Below are 18,816 nucleotides of genomic sequence, written 5' to 3' on the forward strand. Positions count from 1 at the left end.
TTCACTCCTCCCTTCATTCTGCCCATCCACATCCGTGATGTCAGTGACCTCTTTAGCTTTATGATGGACTACATCTGTTCTAGTCATCTATTCACATCGGTTAGACACTATCTGGATCCAGAACTGTTCACGAAGGCTGGAGTGACATTCTTTTCCCTACAAGAATTGGGATCACTGAAGAGCAGTTTTCTGATCTTATGTTTGCCCATCTGCCATCCCCAGGATCTTCTTCCTCCTCATTTTTACTGTGCGTGCCTTCTGAAATGTTCCTTGACTCTGCCCTCTTGGTTGTCTTCAATTTTTGCTTGGGCTATTTCATGAGTCTTGCCTCTATTTTTCTTGACTCTTTCAAGGGCTCTTTCTAAAACAGATGTGCCTGGGCCCCTCCCATACATTAAAACCTGTGTAAGACCCTACTGTGCAGGAGCAGATGTCTGGAGCCCTTTACAGCTAGCTAGTCCCAGTCTACCTTCCTATCCTTTGACCTACTCTACTAAGCTGGCCTACTTGGAGCACACAGCTTCTTCTGTGCACCTGACCCCAGCAGGCTTCTAAAATCTCGGCTAAACGTCACCCCCATCCTCACCTCCTGTGGCTTGCCAGGCTCTATGTCTGCCACTTCCCCCTTCCTACTCTTTCTATTTGTATTCTTACTGGGTTGCATCAGCTCTTCACCCACATTGTGAACACCTGCATGCTTCATTTTCTGCCCACTTTTCATGTAACTGGCATAGATTTGGTGCTTCAAATGTTGAACTGGATGGGTTTTTCCCTGAAGGACTTGTCCTTGGGCCACTAGCCACTTAGAGGCTGAATCCTGGATGTTTACCTGAATGTGTTGTAATGCCTCATTTTGGTGCCAGAAACCATTTCAGTCCCAGACATTGTCCAGACCAATATTTATACGCAGGACAACTTGTGTGGGATGTGCTGGTGCTCGGCTTCCTGGAATGAGTCGTCATGTCCTGGACACTAACACAATTGAACACAAGCTCTTGGCCCCTGAGCAAGGTCAGTACTAAGGGTTGCAGTCTTGACACTCAGCGGTATTATTTCAAACTCCCCACCCACCCAGTCCTCCTGGCAGACCTACCCTTCTGGTGTTTTAGTAGAATTCCTCTCATGCCATCTCCAAGTGTTCATTCCTTAGCCTTGGAATGAAGCTCTCGTTGTTGCCACCCGGGACCTCTAGGGTTCCAGAAGTACACTTCTAAATGAGCGGGGATTCTTTTTCTCCTTCACTGTCCGAGTAGTCGCCTGGGCGGGATAGTAATGTACTTGGTTGTAATCTGGGGTTAGTATCAGCTCGAAGATGCTGAGAGCATTAACGGGACCTGCGGGGGTTTCCCACATGACCTCTGAGCCACCAGAACCTCAGTGTGATGGTGCCACTCTGCCACCTTACCTTGGCATAGAGCTTCATCCTCTCCAGAGGCCTTCAGCTCCGTATGCACTTATGGCAGGTGGAGTCAGAGGCAAGTCAGGGGTGGTGCCCATGCTGGGCTGAGTGGTCTACCCCTGCCCCCTGCCTAAAAGCTGAGTCAAGTGACTTCCTGTCTGAAGTGATGGCATTGGAGCTGGGGCCACGGTGCTGGTTTCCTGCCTCCTGGCCCTATGCCTTCTGCAACACAGGACTGTGTCCTTCCTTGGGGATAAGTGCTACCTAGAAGCATGTGCTGCCCTGGCGATGAACCACTCCTCAGACCCTGACTATCATTATTCTCTCAAGCAGGTTTCTGTCGGTGCTGCCCAGAATCCAGGGAGCTGGAACACATCAGGAGGCTTGGTTTCATACTATTCCTCACCCAGCGCAGAGCTACCCAGGCTACCTGTTCTGGCCATGACTGGATCACAACTCAGGGCATTTTCACCATAGCAGGCCATCCCAGGGCCACCTTTTACTTAGGAAGTTTCTGAAAATGAGAAACGTCCCTAAGGGAAAGGCATGAGAAGCTGGAGTCGCCGCCTGTCTTTCGGATGCTTCCCTGGGAAAAAGGTATCCAAGGTTGTAGTGTTCAGGAGAGAGAGATGGAGACGGGCAGCACCACAGCAACTTTGGCCAGGCTGTTTTCAACCATTTCAATCCATCCCTTCCATATGGATAGTGCATGAGGTTTTGCTCAAGAGGCCTGTTGGGAACTAAACCCATGAGAAAACAGAATGACAACTCCTTGCTTTAGATGAAGGCTTTCGGTTGACCAAGTACACAATGCATATACGTAGCTTGCAGGCCTCAGAAATGTGGGCTTGGTAGCAGTGTTTCCAGTGTACACAGGAGCCAGAGGCTCAGTGCGCTTCTGAGTTGCCCAAGGTTGCATATCTTGTAAGAGACAGAGGCGGTGCACAAAGATTTGGCAAAGCCCGGTTCCCCCACTATTGCAACCCTGAAACACTCTGTAAACCATAAATCGCCCTGCAAATATTAATTTTTATGTCACCCCCTCTCAAGGGCCTAAGAGGTGTTGAGTTGCTTGGTAATAGATCCGTTTCCACTTATCCAGGAAAGGAATTCCTTGGACAAACCAGCAGCTTTCCTCAGACAACCCTCCCTTTGTGAATCAGGTGTGGGGGGACCCATTGCAGGCTCATTAACATGTTTGGGGAATGCTCACGGAGCACCAGGTCCCGTGCTAGGCATTAGCATTTAATCTTCCAACAACTCTCAGATAGGATGATTAGGTTTACAGGTAAGGAATTCTAAACGTCATACAGCTGCCACAGCCAGCACCTGGCTCTGGGGTGTCTGACTGTGGGGCTCCAGCTCTCAGTTCTTTCACAGTATGCTATTTTGTCTTTGTCCTGTATTTTACAGGGTGGCACACGGAAGAGGCACAGGAGAGCAAATATCCTGCCTTCCAATAGAAGCCTTTGAAGAGAAATAAGGAGGAGGACAAAGCCACTGATTAAATTGATTAGTTAAAATTGAAAATTAAGCCAACTGATGAAGTTAAAATAGGATGCCTATTGTGGTTGGCATGACGTTTTAAATTAGAATTGAAATGGAAACAGCATCATGGTTTCCCCCACGCCTTATCCAGGCAGCCGTGTACTCTGGGGGTATTTAAACTACCTGCAGGCTGGAGAGGAGTGGGGGGTAGTGCAGGACGGCTTTTGCAGAACTCGGGAAACCAGCTCACCTGCAATGCTGAAACAATGAAACCAAGAAGGGAGGGGACTCAGAAAACTAATAGCACAACCCCAAGCAGTTCCTGGAGTCAAACACCTGTGGGTTTTCATGCACTAAATATAGTGGAAGTTGGGTCATCTTATCCTTAAATAAACACTACAGGGAGCAAAGACTTTTTTGAATCTTTACATTGGCTCAGGTAAGCGGGAGCCTGGGAGAAGCAGCGCTTGGGTGGCTGTGAATGGTCTGCGGTAGCCTCTGGTCCTCACATCCCCTGCTATCTCAGGATCCCACACAAAACATTCCTCTGTGGTTTTATCCCTGTTTTTAAGTCAACTGCATGTACCTCGTTGTCCCTGTGCCCTTCATCCCCTCCCCCTACCGTGAGAGATCAGTTTCCTTGGCCTTCACCTGATCTGACCAGGGACAGCAGGAGAGGCGTCCCCTCTCTCTCTAGCTCTGGCAAAAGAGGCAGCTTTTCAGCAGGCTTATTTTCCATCCTACTTTAGATATTACTGAAAGGAAATGAACTCTTCTTTGACTTTGGCTTTTGAATTTTGGATGCTGCTGAATCGGGCACAGTCCCTCCTTTAGGAAACGGTAAACCAGAGGCTTGTGGCCAGGTTTCTGGCTTGTTGTTTGAGTGGCAGTTTGGTGCCCAGTAGGGTTCAAGGGATTCAAAGTGAGGAGCCCTTTACAGAGAGGCAGTGGGGCAGGAGAGCTGGACCTTTGGAGCTGGAGACTCTAGCTCAGCATGCTCCTCATTCCCCTAGTGATTGCATACACCGCTCCAAGCCCAGTGTCCTTGTGGGAACAATGCAGGTGATGATGATGCCAGTTTTGGGGTTCCTAAGAATTAGGAAAGCCAGGTATTTTTTAATAAAGCTCCAAGCCCAGTACCAGGTGCCCATAGACAGTATCTATTACTTGATATCCTCTGCTCTAGAGGAGTTTACAGTCTGCTTGGGGAGTTAAGAGAAATGTCTAAGTGGTATTTAAATCATTAACACATGTGTGCCGCAGCTTCTTTGGTTCTGCTGGACATCAGGAAGTAAAAACACTGGTTACAATTGATTAATACCTACAGAGGCCGGTTAAGGACACGCTACACACTTTCACGATGCTCGTGACAGCCTTGCCAGCTAAGGACGGTAGTCTCTCCCCCTACTCCACCCGCTACTTAACTGAGGAGAAACTAAGGCTCAGAGAGGCTGAGCAACATGCCACAGCCTGCACAGCTGCCTGGGCTGGCAATTGCACACCTGGCGCCAAGATAGCGTGGACCGTGTCCAGCTGCTGGGCTGGGAGCCTAGGGCACCAGCCAGTGCTCTGTCCTGGCTGACTGCCCCGATGCCCATTGGCCTGTGGGTTGCAATATCATCATAATTCCTACTAAGCAACCCATTAGCCTCACTCTCGAGGTACTGCCAACTCACCGAAGCTCCCCAGAACTTCAGACCCACTTCCCCCACTCGTCTGCTGAGGGTAAGCAGAGAATGAAAGGTACTGCTCCAGAGGACTGTGGCAAACTCTATACAATGAAGTTATTTTGTCCTTTCACTGAGCAACTTCCCCGTACCAGGAATTAGAATCTGCACATTGAAAAGGCCCAGAAGCCTCCTGCTCTAGTGTGGCAGGCGCTTTTGTAAATGTGTGACCTGCTGGTTTTGCTGGGATGTGCACATTTCTAATAATGGTGTTGATCAACAAAGAGGACTTTGCATGGCAGGGGCGTGCCCTCCCTCCAAAGCTGCTGTTTCAGAGGTTCCTCCACCATGTAAGCCCCGGACCTGGGACGAACTCACACTCCCTAACATGCTTGTGTTTTCCTGTGAGACAAGTACCTCTTCCACCCTAAGAACATTTAATGACTTCCAATAGGGTCAGCAGTCCAGGCCTGGTGAAAGAGGGCAGGGAGAGAGACCCTGCCCAGCTATGGAGGATCAGCTTGGGTGACCTGACCCCACCACGGTGGAAACCAATTCGAGAAATAACTTACTAGGGGCGTGATGAGGGTTGTTCTGGATCCAGAGGCAACAATCTTTTTCTGCAAAGGTCTAAATAGTCAATATCGTAGGCTTTGCGCATCTCTGTCACAAATATTCCACCAATGTTGTATCATGGAAGCAGCCATCAATGACACACAAATGCATGGACAAGACTGTTCCAATAGAACTGTATTTATGGACACTGACATTCGAATTTCATGTCGTTTTCACGTAGCATGAAATATTCCTTTGATTTTCCCCAATCGTTTAAAATCCAGTCCTGTTTTGGCTGTTCACAAACCAGCAGCAGGACAGATTTGACCCACTGTCTGGAGTTTCCCACCCATGAACTAGAGGGCAGGCTGCCTCACAGCAAGACCCTCCCCTGTTGTTTTCTGCCTCCCCCATGCCCCCACCATGTTCCTCAGCGAGGTAGGACCGCAGTCTGCCAGTCCTGTTAGCTGGGTATTACCTGCCTCCTTAGTGGTTCCTCCATTGCCCCTCCTCAGGGCTGGTTGTGGTTGCCCGTTGACAGCATGAGCTGCTGTCACTGCATCTCTGAAGCTGGGCCTCGAAGTCCCAATCACGTGGGCGTCACTGCCCTCTGGTCCCGGATGGTCCTGTTGGCCCACCTTCCACCATGTCCCTCACCGCTGGAGAATCTCCTCTTCCCATCAGGGTCACAATTTCTTATGTTCCCAGCAAGTGTGGACTTCCTTCCTCGGTTCTTCATAGAGCCCGCAAATGTTAGTACGCCTGCTAGGCAGGCTGGCTCTACTCCTTAGAACTCCTCTGAAAGAGCTTGGGACAGTTTGTTTGGAATTTAAAGTTGCAGCCCATATTGTTGGGTCAATATGTCCTTCTTGCCCACAGTCCCCAGGTGCACCTCCCCGAGGCTAACTTAGCAAGCCCTTTGTTCGGGTGTCCTGAGGGCGGACTGCAGAGCCCTTTACCACTTTCCTGAGGGGGCCACGGGGTAGGGACTGTTTGAAAATGCAGCAACCCACTGGACCCCCAGGCGCAGCCAGCAGAGTTGGCCCCACTGGAAGCAGACTTCTGGCCCAGGAGCTCAGCCTCTTTGCCTGCAGCAGGATTGCAGGTTGTTAGAGGCTGGAGAAATGAGATCCAGACATGCCAAATGCTCCTGATGGGGGAACGTTCCAAATGGAAAACTATCCATTCAGACTCAGCCTTGATGAATCCAAAGGGGGATAGGGAGGGCCCCGACGATATCAGTGTGACTCTGCGGGCCATTCAGGTTTGCAAGGGAAAAGATGAAGGAGAGGCCATCATGAAAAAGGCTTCACCCTGCCAAGAATAAGTCAAGAATACTCAAGTTGGCTGGGCGCAGCGGCTCACGCCTGTAATCCTAGTGCTTTGAGAGGCCGAAGCAGGAGGATTGCTTGGGCCCAGGATTTCAAGACGAGCCTGGGCAACATAGCGAGACCCCCATCTCAAGTCATTAAAAACAATTTATTTTTAAAAGAATGCTTAAGCCATGAAGGAAGCTATCTGAAAAATAGTAAGTTTCAATAAGAACAGGTAAAGGATGGCTCTACTGCCTAGGGAGGGGAGACTGAAGTGGATGAGGCTGCGAGGAGAGCCCAGTGCTTGCTTCCTCCAGGGTTTCTCTCTTTTCCATTGCAGAAGGAACAGGCACTGAGAGTGAGAACTGAGTGGGCTGGGGAGCCGGATGGACTTTACCCTGCCATTTCCTAACCCTGTGGCATTTGGCAAGTTCTGTTTCTGCGGCTATAGAAATGGGGATGCTTACCTGCTGCAGTTAGTATAAGGATTAGAGGAGGTAAACTTAGTAAAGACCCTAGCACAATGTCGACGGTTAATAAACAGTAGCCTAGATATGTGTGTACGGGTGCGTCAACAAGGCGATTCATCAGTAAAGTAGCAACCTTCGTTTTGGTCTTCTGATGCCTGATGAAAATCACCTAGAGTGCTAGTTCAAAACGCAGACTCCCAGGATCCCGCCCTCAGATTCTGATTTAGAGGGACGGGGGAAAGGCTGAGGAAGGGCCAGGGAATCATGTCCAGAAAGTTCTTGGGTGCCCCAGAGTTTGAAAACCGCAGTCATAAGGGTTAAGGAGGAGGTGCAGGATGGGAACAAGTACGGTGGGAGAGTCCTTAGAGCTGGAATGAGGGCGACCAGCCTAGAAGGTGACATCCCAGGGGACAGAGGACACTTGAACACGTCACAGATCTTCACGAGGAAAACATCAGACCAGTAAGCTGGATATCCACACTTAGGATTCAATTTTTAAAAGATGGATTTGATTAAAGGGATCAATTTGCCTGTCATTTTTGTAGACTATTAGATTGGGGGTGGAAAGACAATTTTGTTTTGTGTTTTTAGTGGCCTGTTGTTAGAACAGCACATGTTTACTTCAGATTTTGATACGAAATTATTATGCTCCAATGGTGATAAAATCAAGGGAGTTTGTGGTGAGTAGAACAAAACTGAGTCTAAGATTTGACGTCCACACAGCCGGTAGTGATGAGGGATTTCTCACTTCCCCTAATAAAATCCCCAGTGTTGAAGGGAGTCTTCCGTCAGGAGGCGAAGGTGACCAAGTTACTCTTCCCTCTGGAGCCCTGACTTCAGTGGCCCTGTCCCCCCACTGTCTGGGAAGCTGCCCTTCCTTTGCAGACTGCCCCCAACAAGAGTCCGCACAGGCATGCTTGGCTCCCGGAGCCAGCGGAGACAAGCTGGATGTTTAACAAGATACATTACTAAATTTGTAAAGGAAAATAAATATAGAGAAAACACAAATTATAGGACGATATAGAATATCCTCATGATACTCCCTTATAGAACCGGATCTTCTGGGCCCCAGTCCACGCCCCCAGCTGCCCAGCTCTGTGCTCAAGCTCCCAGGGGCTGGCTGCTGGGCTGGTGGGTCCCAGTTACTATCACCATGACTCCAAGACCATGTTCTGGACCTCTTGACCCTCCTTAAATTCAGATTCCAGAATCTAGAGACAGATTCCCTGTTGTTCTTTATCCAGGATCTTCCCTTTCAATTTTTACATCTGCCAAGAAACTTCCCAGCAAAGACCTCGCCGTTCAGGTGAGACTCACTCTGCCCCTTCCCTGTGCATTCATAAGCCAAAGCTGTGGCATTCATAAGCCAAAGACAGATCACTTATGGGGGCAGTGGTCCTGCTCAGGTCCCTAGAGGCCCGCATTTCCCACTTCTCCCTTCAGCCCAAAGCCCTGCTGCAATTAAGTCACCCTGTTCTCAAAAACCTTCAATAGCTCTTCATTGCCTGTAGGACGAGGCTCGGGATCTTGCAAAAGCGAACGTTTAAAGGAAGTCTTGGGCCGGACACAGTGGCTCGCACCTATAATCCCAGCACTTTGGGAGGCCAAGGTGGGTGGATTGCTTGAGATCAGGAGTTCACGACCAACCTGGCCAACATAGTTAAATTAGAAATACAGAAATTACCTGGGCATGGCGGAGTCTGTACTAAAAATACAAAATTAGCTGGGCATGGTGGAGTGCACCTGTAGTCCCAGATACTAGGGAGGCTGAAGCAGGAGAATTGGTTGAACCTGGGAGGCAGAGGTTGCAGTGAACTGAGATCACATCACTGCACTCCAGCCTGGGCGACAGAGTGAGACTTCACCTCAAAAAATAAAATCAAATAAAGGAAGCCTCAAATCACCTTCCAAGTCTATTTCCCATCCCTCCCAGCCCCACATCCTCCACTATAGCTTCCGGTTGCAGTAAGAAGGGAGGATAGGGTGAGGAAGCCCACATTTTATCTGGAAAAATGGTCACCAGTTTCCAATTAGTTCCATTTCACATAGGGTGAGAGCTGGTGGGGCACCGGCCTGGACACCAGCAGACCATGTCCTATTCTGGTGTGTGCAGCCTTCTGGCCTCAGGTGAGGCAGCAGCCTTTGCTGGGACTCAGTTTCCTCATCTGCAAAATGAAGATATTGGGTTAGCCTATCTGTAGGATCCTTGCCCACAGCTCCACAGTGGCCTTTGTGACTCAAAGAAGCTGTGAAGGACTCAGTTGCCCAGAGAAGGCCTGAAGTGATGTGGATCCCTTGCTTATGCTGGTGACAGGAGTGATCCTGGGCTTTCTCTGCGCTCAGGCTTCTTGTGAGGGAGAAATGGCTCAACTGTATTCAGTGAGCACAGGAGCAGTGCTCAGCACATCCTGTGCACGCCACTTTGCCAGGCCCTGGGGGTCAGGGAAGGATGAGAAATAGCCCCTGCCCATAAAGAGCTCCTGGGAAATACAAGACAAAAACATGCTGGTGTCATGCTGTAGATGAGTACTGTGACAGAGGAGGACAATGTTAGGGTCGCGTTGGCAGGGGATGACTGGAAGAAGCCTCAGAAAGCAGGGGCCTTGGATGCTTGCAGGATGAGTCCCGTTTGGCTGCACACTCCCTGGGGAATGGGGAGGCAGTGGGGAGCCACTGAAAACTTTTAGCAGGGGAGTGACAAGAGAAACACCTGCATACAGCAGCTGCTTGGGAGATGGGATCTCTGTGTGGGGACATGAACGATACCCCAAGTACTGTTTTGAAAGATTTGGGTTTGTGTTTCGAAAGATCACTCTGGCAACTGTGTCGTGGACGAAGGGGCAGAGGGGAGACTGGAAACAGGGAGACCTGAAAGGCAGCCACAGCAATGGTCCAGGCAAGGCATGCTGACAGGGTGTAGGCCTGAACTTCGGCACAGAACAATCACAGAACCCTTTACAAACGTGGGCATCGCCACAAAGAATTCGATAGTAGAATTTGTTCTGTAGACTAATGAATGTCAGGCATACCTGTTTATTCTAGTCAGTCATTGTATTTTATGTCCTGGAATAGTTTCAATAGTTTCCCTCTCCTTCCTTCTCCCCTATTCAGCTAACTTCTCCACTTCACCTGACTCATCCCCATAGCATTCTTTTTTTTTTTCTTGAGACGGAGTCTCACTCTTGTTGCTCAGGCTGGAGTGCAGCGGCGTGATCTTGGCTCACCGCAACTTCTGCCTCCCGGGTTCAAGCAATTCTCCTGCCTCAGCCTCCTGAGTAGCTGGGATTACAGGCACCCACCACCACACCCGGCTAATTTTTGTACTTTTAGTGGAGACGGGGTTTCGTCATGTTGGCCAGGCTGCTCTTGAACTCCTGACCTTAGGCGATCGGCTTGCCTCGGCCTCCCAAAATATTGGAATTACAGGCGTGAGCCACCATACCCAGCCCACTCCCATAGCATTCTACTCCCACGCAACCCCGCTTCAAGTATAGACAGCCTCACAATGAAAGCCAAAGAAAGTATCTAATTCAGGATTTCTCAAGGATGTGCTTTTGGGATTACGGGTAGAGCAATTCTCTGTTGAGGGACTGTCCCCTGCATTGTAGAACATTTAGCATCCTGGTCCTTAGGGAGCTGATGGCTCTAGCATCCCCTAGTTATTCTGAGAACCAAACAATATCCCCTAGGCGTCCAGGCTTCCCTTAGTGGAGCAGTACTTGGGGTATTTTTCATGCCCCCACACAGGGGTCCTATCTCCCAAGCAGCTGCTGTATGCAGGTGTTTCTCTTGCCTGCCATCCCCTGAAACAGCAGCCCCCAGAGACAGATCATCTACCTCCTCACCGTCTCACATCAGGGTAGACTGAGAGGATAGAGGGCCCAGCCAGTCAGCCTGCATGGATGTCTGAAATAGCTTTATTCTACCCTCATCTTGGATTGAATTTGGCTGAGTATAACATTCTTGAATTTGGCTGAGCATAAAATTCTAGGCTAGTACTCATTTTTCTTCGGAATGTGGAGACATTTCCTCATTATAAAAATTTTTTAAAAGCGTGTACGCTGTTATTGTAGTCTTAAAAGGTTCACGGAACTAATCTAGGGACAGATTGAGGTGAAGAGCAGAATGCTCACCTGAAAAACAAAGTAGTAGCAAGATACCAGGGCGATTTGACCCTCGCTGGCAGGTACTTGGAGCCATTAATTATATGCTTGTTTTATTCATGATTTGTAATGTTCTGGGATACCAAAAGTAATTCTAATGGTGGTTGAATTTGACAAAAATAATTTAAACCTCATCTTAAAATGTCCACTGATTCATCTCATGCAATGACAATATTCAGTGTGTAAAGGAACATAAAAACAAACGCGAGCACAACGGTGCAGTTTTCATAAAGGTCTATTTCATGATTAGTGGGTAGCACATTTAACAGTTAAATACATCTAAACAATGTACAGATAACTGCAGGACTGCAGCATTGGCAACTAGAGAGAGAGAGCCTATTGAACTAGAAAGCAGCTAACGAGTAACTATCTAAAGATTTAAAATACAGCTCTTGTTTAGATCATCCTTCGTTTTGATCACCTTCTCAGGGGGAAAAAGCCTGCTAGTCACAATGGAAATACATCAAGGCGGAATCTTCTGATATCCATTCCCAGAGGTTTCTTTCATCTGGATTAAGCCTGCAGCTCCAGGGCAAGGCCAAGTGTGTGGCCTCCAGCATTCATGCTCTTCCCATCTACCAGAGCAGACAGGGTGAGCTTCACACCAAGCCTCCAGGGTGGAGTGTGGCCCTCCCGGGTCAACCAGTTGTTGACTTTTGCAGAAATGGAAGCAGTGGGTTTTAATTGAAATTTAGCTGCAAGGCCAAAACGAGCGCAGCTGGTACCTGATGTCCAAGCAAGGTTTACTAAAGCATCAGGATCTTCACATACTTTCTGACAAACTGATCCTCCAAATTCTGCCCCATCACTGACATTAGTGTGCAGCTGGAAGTCCCCAGTCCTGTAGCCCACTGCAAAGTGATTCCTCATCTGCTTTGACTTGGTGCTGTCAAAGCTCATCTGGTACCCAGCAAGCTGAACCATGAATTGCAAGTCCAGCAAAATCAAAGTTAACATCAAAGCCAAGCTTTACACGCCCCTTCTTGTAAGAGGACTTGATTTTGCCACTTTTCTTTCCTATGTTTGGTGAAAAGGTAGTATCTAATATCATTTTCAAACCTTGACAAATTTGGTCTTCAGTTGTGGTTTCTGTCCCGAGTGTCATCAGTGTGCCATTTTTCTGTGAAAGTCAAGTCATACTTGCACCATTTATATTTGGACTCCAAGATCCCAGTAACTTTACCGGTGTCTGTATTAGATGAACCAGACTGAGAATTCCACACCACCACGTGACTTTGCTTTTACCTCATTTCACCAACTTAAAACCAAATCCTTTGTTGAAACCCTCTCTGGGAGCTTTGACAAGGTGAGCGTATGATGGAGGAAGACACACTGGCTGTGTACAGGTCTGTCGGTAGGTCGACATGGTCAGGCCCGAGGAAGAGGTGATCTGGTGGTCTCCTTAGTGAGGCTGCTGCTGTTGCTCCACTTGCAGGTGAGGCCACTGGAGTCACTCATGGAGCTGCACCTGCCATGGCTGGAGGGCAAGGGGAGGAGCTTCATTGTCTTTTAGCTTCTAGTATTGCTGTTGAGAGGTCTGATGCCACTGATGCTTTATCCTTGTATGTGACCTGTTCCCCTAGTCCCTGCCCTCTGAGTCTTCTCTTTACTTCTGGTGTTCTGGATTCTATGATAAAGTGTCTTGGTCTGTGTGTGCCTCTGTATGATTTGTATGTGCCTGTGTCTGTGTCTCTGTGTGTGCATGTGTGTAAGTGCCTGTGTCTGTGTGCCTGTGTGTGTAAGAGTCTGTGTCTGTGTGTCTGTATGCCTGTGTGTAAGTGCCCGTGTCTATGTGTCTGTATGTGTATATGTTTACATTCACTGTGCTGGGCACTCCATGAGTGATGTTAATCTGAAAGTTATATCCTTCAGTTATAGGAAATTTTTCCTTTACTCTTTCTTTAAAAATGTTTTCTCCCTTTTCTCTGTTTTCTCTTTCTGGATTTTGATTATTCAGATGTTGGACCTCTGGACTAGTCTAGTGCTACTGTTTATTTCTGGTTTTCAATCAGAATCTCTCTCTCTCTCTCTCTCTCCATCTGTCTCATTTCTCTTTTTGTTTTACCTTCTGAGTGACTTTTCTGAAAAAACCTTGTAAACTTTCCACTGAATTTCTAAGTTTTGCTGTCAACTCTTTAACCTGTTTTCGAACATATCCCCCTTTTAAGCTTCCCTTTTTCCGTTTCACAGGTGCAATATCTTGTATCACTTTGAGAATATTATATTTATAAGTTTTGCTGGCATTTTCTTATGCTCTTGTACTCTCTTTTCTCCAAGTGCGTCTTATCTGTTAATGTGTTTTATTCCTTGTCTTTGATGGTAGAGGTGTTCTTCAGAAGGCGGGCGATCTTTAGCTACTCATACTTATTTTGGTATGAGTCACATAAAAATTAATTAGAAGCTCTAGTTCATGCATGAACCTCACAGTCTTCCAACCTTCTCTGCATTCAGCCATGTTTTGTTAGGAGACCCCCAGATGTGGATATTTGTAGGTATCCTCTCCTGGGGCTGGTCAGTTTTCCCGAGAGGAATCTTCTGTCAGCCATATGTATGTCTGGATGTACAAGGCTGACTCACAGTAAAGCATGTAGATTTCACTTAATCCCACTTTCAAAATAAAAAGTCTCAACCATCTTCTGAGCTGCTATTGGTATCTCCAATTCCAGAGGCTTTCTAATTTACCTTCTGCACAGAGTAAGCCTCTTTTCTTCCACTTGGGTGAGCAGGTACCATTGCTGGATAGTACAGGCTTGGGGAATAACTGCTCTTTATGAAGACTTTTTACAAATCCCGTGGTTTTCTGTCCGCCCCCACATTCTGGCTTTCAAAGATATCTGATGTTTCTGATTCCTAAGCCCTGCTGAGGCTTGAGGTGCGCATTGCCTTGCTTCTTTTTCATTGTTCCACTTTCTAGCTTTGATTTCAAGGTTCTCAAGTCTGCCAAGTCAGTTACCGCTCATCCAACTTCTTCTCAACTTCCCCAAAGCATGTGGATCGCTCTCACCACCTGCCATTTCTTCTTCCGTTCTCATGGTAATTATGAGTGTTTGCCTTTTGTGTTCTTTCTCTGTTATTTTTGTTGGGATTAAGATGAAGGCAGTGTATAGCCTCTTCAGATTTTTTTTTTTTTTTTTCACTTAGCCATATGCATTTTAGGTTCCTCCGTGCTTCTATGCATTCACCTACTGAAGGACATCTTGGTTGCTTCCAAGTTTTGGCAATATGAATAAAGATACTGTAAATACTCATGTGCCATGTGTAGGTTTCTGTGTGGACATAAACTTGTATTTGGGTAAATACCAAGGAGTGAGACTGCAGGATCATCCGGTAAGAGTATGTCTAGGCTTTTGTTGTTGTTGTTGTTTTGGTAAGAAACCACCAAACCCTCTTACAAAGTGGCTGTACCATTTTGCATTCTCACCAGCAGTGAATGATGCTGTACATCCTCACTAGCATTTGATGTTGTCAGTATTTTGGATTTTAGCTGTTCTAATAGTATAATAATATTTGTAATGTCCTTGTCTCCTAATTCTATAATCTCTGTCAGTTCTGGGTCTAAGTTGATTGGGTTTTTTCTTTATTATGGGCTGTATCTTCTAGCCTATATACATGCCTGAAAATTTTTTATTCATTACAGAAATTGTGAATTTTACCTTATTGGGTACACAATATTTTTGTATCTCTATAAATATTCTTGAGCTTTGTTCGGGATATAGTTGAGTTTGATCCTGTGGGTCTTTTAAGCTTTGTTAGATAGGACCAGAACTGCATTTCACTGCGGGCTAATTTTCCCCCACTATTGAGGGAAGACCCTTTTGAGTACTCTATCTGATGCCCCATGAATGATAAAGTTTTACACTCTGGCTGGTAGGAATAGGAACAATTCTTGGCTCTGTGGATTGTTCTCTCTAATCCTTTAGGGTGCTTCTTTTCCCATCCTTGAGTAGGTTCCTTACCTTTATGTGTGGATCAGGATTCAGCTGAAGATGCACACCTCTGGGGCTTCCTCTCAGTGGTGCTCTCTCCTCTCTGGTATTCTGCCCTGCACTCTCTAAAGGCCTTGGCCTCCCCAGATTCATAGCTCCATCTCTGAAACTGAGATCCTCTTGGCTTCTTCCTTCCTATCTCAGGGGCCTGGAAACTCTCTCCAGCCAGTAAACTGAGGCAGTCACAGGGCTCACCTCCTTTGCTTCTCATCTCTCCGGTATTGCTGCCTTTCATTGCCTGATGTCCAATGTTGTTCAATATTTTGTCTTGTTTTTAATTTTTCAGCCAAGGAGATAAAAATGGTTTCTTTTATTTCAACTTGGCTGGAGATGGAAGTCTAAAGATTTCTTTTGAATTAAACCAATTCATTAATAAAGACAAATCTTTATTACTGCAGTATTGAGAATAGATAGACTCCACAGCAGCTGTGGTCATGATAAAAATAAAATCTAGCAAGCACAACCCTTTGGTCTGTGGTTTGGGTCAGCTATGATGGAGCCACTAGGAGGCTCGTGTTATCTGGCCATTCCCTTCCTAGATGGGGACCTGCAATGGTGGCAGTCAGTGGAGGCTGGGTGTGATTTCCTGGAAGGCCAGAGGCCAGTCTCTGTCTTTGGGAAGTAGAGCAAGGGCATAGGATGGTGGGCGAAGATGAAACCATTGGAAAAGTGATTATGATATCAGTGCTATTTTTCTTATTAAAAAGTTCTATCTAACCATTTGGAAAAAGGAATATTGCTAAGTAAGGGATCTATGTTGGCAACTTGAGAAAGACCAGCTAACTGGATGACTCCCTGGACCTTCATCTCTTATCTCCTGTGGCCTTCTGGTGCTATCCTGCTGTTACTCTGCAGCTCAGGGGGTGCAAGTCTCTGGGCAAGCTTGTTTCTCACATACCCAAAGACGAGCCCTTTGATCATAAGCACTTCAAAAATTTTACCTTCATGATAGAATTCTTTCCAAAATTTATTGCATACTTTCCTGCCTTGGTAAGAATAATAAAATGGCAATGCTACTACCACTAATAACGCATGCTTATTGAGTTTGGCAAGGTTTAAAGTGCTTTGTGTGTGCTAATTCATTTAATCCTTACAACAACCCTGTGAAGTAGATTACAAGTATTCTCACCATTTTGTCGATGAGGAAACATACACAAGGAGATTAGGAATTTGTCCAAGGCATACAGATTGCACAGCACAATTTTATCTATTCTTGGCCCCTTAGAGATATCACTAGGATCATCAAATATTGGACTGTAGCCATGAATGCAGACATGAACATGGATGGGCCTACAAGTTTGAGTACGAAACTGAGGCCCCTCGAAGTTAGGTTCCTTGTGAACCCATTGAGGACCTTGTCAGGGCAGCACTTGTTCTACATGAAAGCCTCCAGAGAAGCAAGCTCTGGAGGTGTCTCCTAGAAAGTAAGAGTCGCAGGAGATTGATGAGGACAGGGAAGAGTGGAGAACTGGAAACAATGTGGTTGGGGGAGGTGTGGTGGTGGGGGACATTAAAGGTGTACAGATGGCAGCCACAGCGGGCTTCCCTGAGCACGAAGCAGTGTGACTGCAGTTGATTCTTCCATAGATTGAATGGGCTTGGGCTCACTTGTGTTGATGGTGACCCTAACGGTTACCTAATCTTCCCATGGGTTAACTAACACACTGATAAAATAGAGAACTTAAACAGAGTACTTAAAATTTAGGTATGATTGGCTTGGATTGGCTGAAATCTGTACATAAAGTGCTTAGCAGAATGTCCGGAATGTAGTAATAACTCAGTGAATGGTCTTAGCTGTTTTTAATAATGAAGCACTGGAGTGAGGCCAAGAGGAACAGTTGCCTTTGGTTACATAATCCATCTTGTCCATGACTTTGAATTTAGTCTCAGGGACACAATGGGCAGGTTTCTCTGGAGGATGCTGGTTCCCCAAGAGGTGAGAAACTGGGCTAGTAAGCTTGGACCCACGTTCCCACCCCACTGGGCAGCCTTACTGAGCACGGCCCCTTCCGTTCTGGCTCCCTGGGACTTGGCTCACTGAGTTTGGCTCTGGGCAGAGTCGTATGACTGGTCCTCGCTGCACCCAGCTTGCTCTGGCGCGTATCAGGTGGCCTGCAGCTTGAAGAACTCCTATGTCAGCGGCTCTGGAAGCCAGCAGGTCTGAAGGAGAGACCAGAGGTCTTGAGCTGGAGACACCCAGAGGCCCAGCGGCAGACTAGTCTAGAACAGGGACATCAGACCTGGCAGCACATGGCTCAGCCCTGTGAAGTCCAGACTGCAGTGGCTGCAACTGGCCCCCAGGCTCCTTCTCCTGTGGTCCAGATATGAACTCCGCCCTGTACAGGCCGGAGGACTATACCTCCTAGGAGCCGCAGCTTCCTACAGAAGACCAGTGAGTGCGCCAGCAATGTTAGAATGGCCCCACGAGCCCCAGGGAGGCAGCCTTTTCCGCAGCACAGAAGTGACAGAGCATAGCTGGAAGGAATGGAGGACAGGGGAGCAGAACTCAGGACCAGAGGGAGGCCTGAAGGAAGTTATCTTAGTGTAGTCTGGTATAGAAACCTTTTTTAAAAAGAAAAGTAATTTTAGTATTTTCAAATCCTGTATCTAGTATTTAAGGGAGAATTGATGCCCTAGGAAAGTTTGACGTTTTTCTTTTCACATCAAAACCTGTTCTCTAAATGAAATTGCTGGTGGAAGCCCGATGCAGGGAGCAGGTGGAAGCAGAGCAGCTGTGCTGTGGCCGATGCAGGCGCCTGAGTCCTGCCCCTGCTGCGTGTGGCTCACTCAGGAAGCCTGAGGCCCACCACTACAGAAACAAGGGCCATGCTTTGAAACCTCTGTAAAATAAGAGAAAGAGAAACTCAGGCACTGCCAAAAGAAGCAGTGCCCGGTAACAGCCCATGTCCCACTGTGCCTTATGGGCAGATGCGTCTCCCATTCTACAGCTTCAAGGTTCAATTCATGCCCCATCTTGAATTCCCACTGATTCTGGACTGGCAGATCCAAGTGAATGAGCATTTTATTTTATTTTATGTATTTTGTGAGATGGAGTCTTGCTGTGTCATCCAGACTGGAGTACAGTGGTATGATCTTGGCTCACTGCAACCTCCTCCTCCTGGGTTCAAGTAATTCTCCTGCCTCAGCCTCCTGAGTAGCTGGGATTATGGGCATGCACCACCACTCCTGGCTAATTTTTGTTTTTTGGTTTTTTTTCAGACGGAGTCTTGCTCTGTCGCCCAGGCTGGAGTGCAGTGGCCAGATCTCTGAGGCAGGAGAATTTTTGTATTTTTAGTAGAGACAGGGTTTCACCATGTTGGCCAGGCTGGCCTTGAACTCCTGACGTTGTGATCTACCCTCCTCGGCCTCCCAAAGCGCTGGGATTATAGGTGTAAGCCACCATGCCTGGCTGGAATAAGCATTTTAAAAAGTAACTTTTGAATTAATGAGATAAGATTTATGCTTCATCACTTTTTTCATATTTGTCGAATTACCACCCAGTTTGCCAAATGAACCATTGCCAGTACTTCAGAAATCTCAAGAGCCCCCACTGCATCATTCTCCTCTTCCCCAGAGGGTACCGCTATCCTGACTTTTGTGATACTCTTTTTTTTTTTTTTCTTTTCCTAATAGGTGTGTCACCTGTGTATGTATCTCTAAGCACTATAGTTTAGTTCTGCCTGTTTTTAAGCTATATAGAAATGAAATCATAATTTCATTCTTATAGAAGTTGCTTCTTTCATTTAGCAGGATGTTTGTACAATTCAGCCATGTT

The 18,816-nt window shown here is 47.1% G+C and overlaps 1 pseudogene; it reads right to left on the bottom strand.

Annotated features, from left to right (window-relative positions):
- Positions 1-11,568: 11,568 nt before the first annotated feature.
- On the bottom strand, positions 11,569-12,421 carry LOC105554391 (annotated as a pseudogene).
- Positions 12,422-18,816: the final 6,395 nt, after the last annotated feature.

This window comes from Mandrillus leucophaeus, unplaced genomic scaffold, assembly GCF_000951045.1.
Source record: "Mandrillus leucophaeus isolate KB7577 unplaced genomic scaffold, Mleu.le_1.0 Scaffold64, whole genome shotgun sequence".
In the NCBI taxonomy this organism is placed as follows: Eukaryota; Metazoa; Chordata; class Mammalia; order Primates; family Cercopithecidae; genus Mandrillus; species Mandrillus leucophaeus.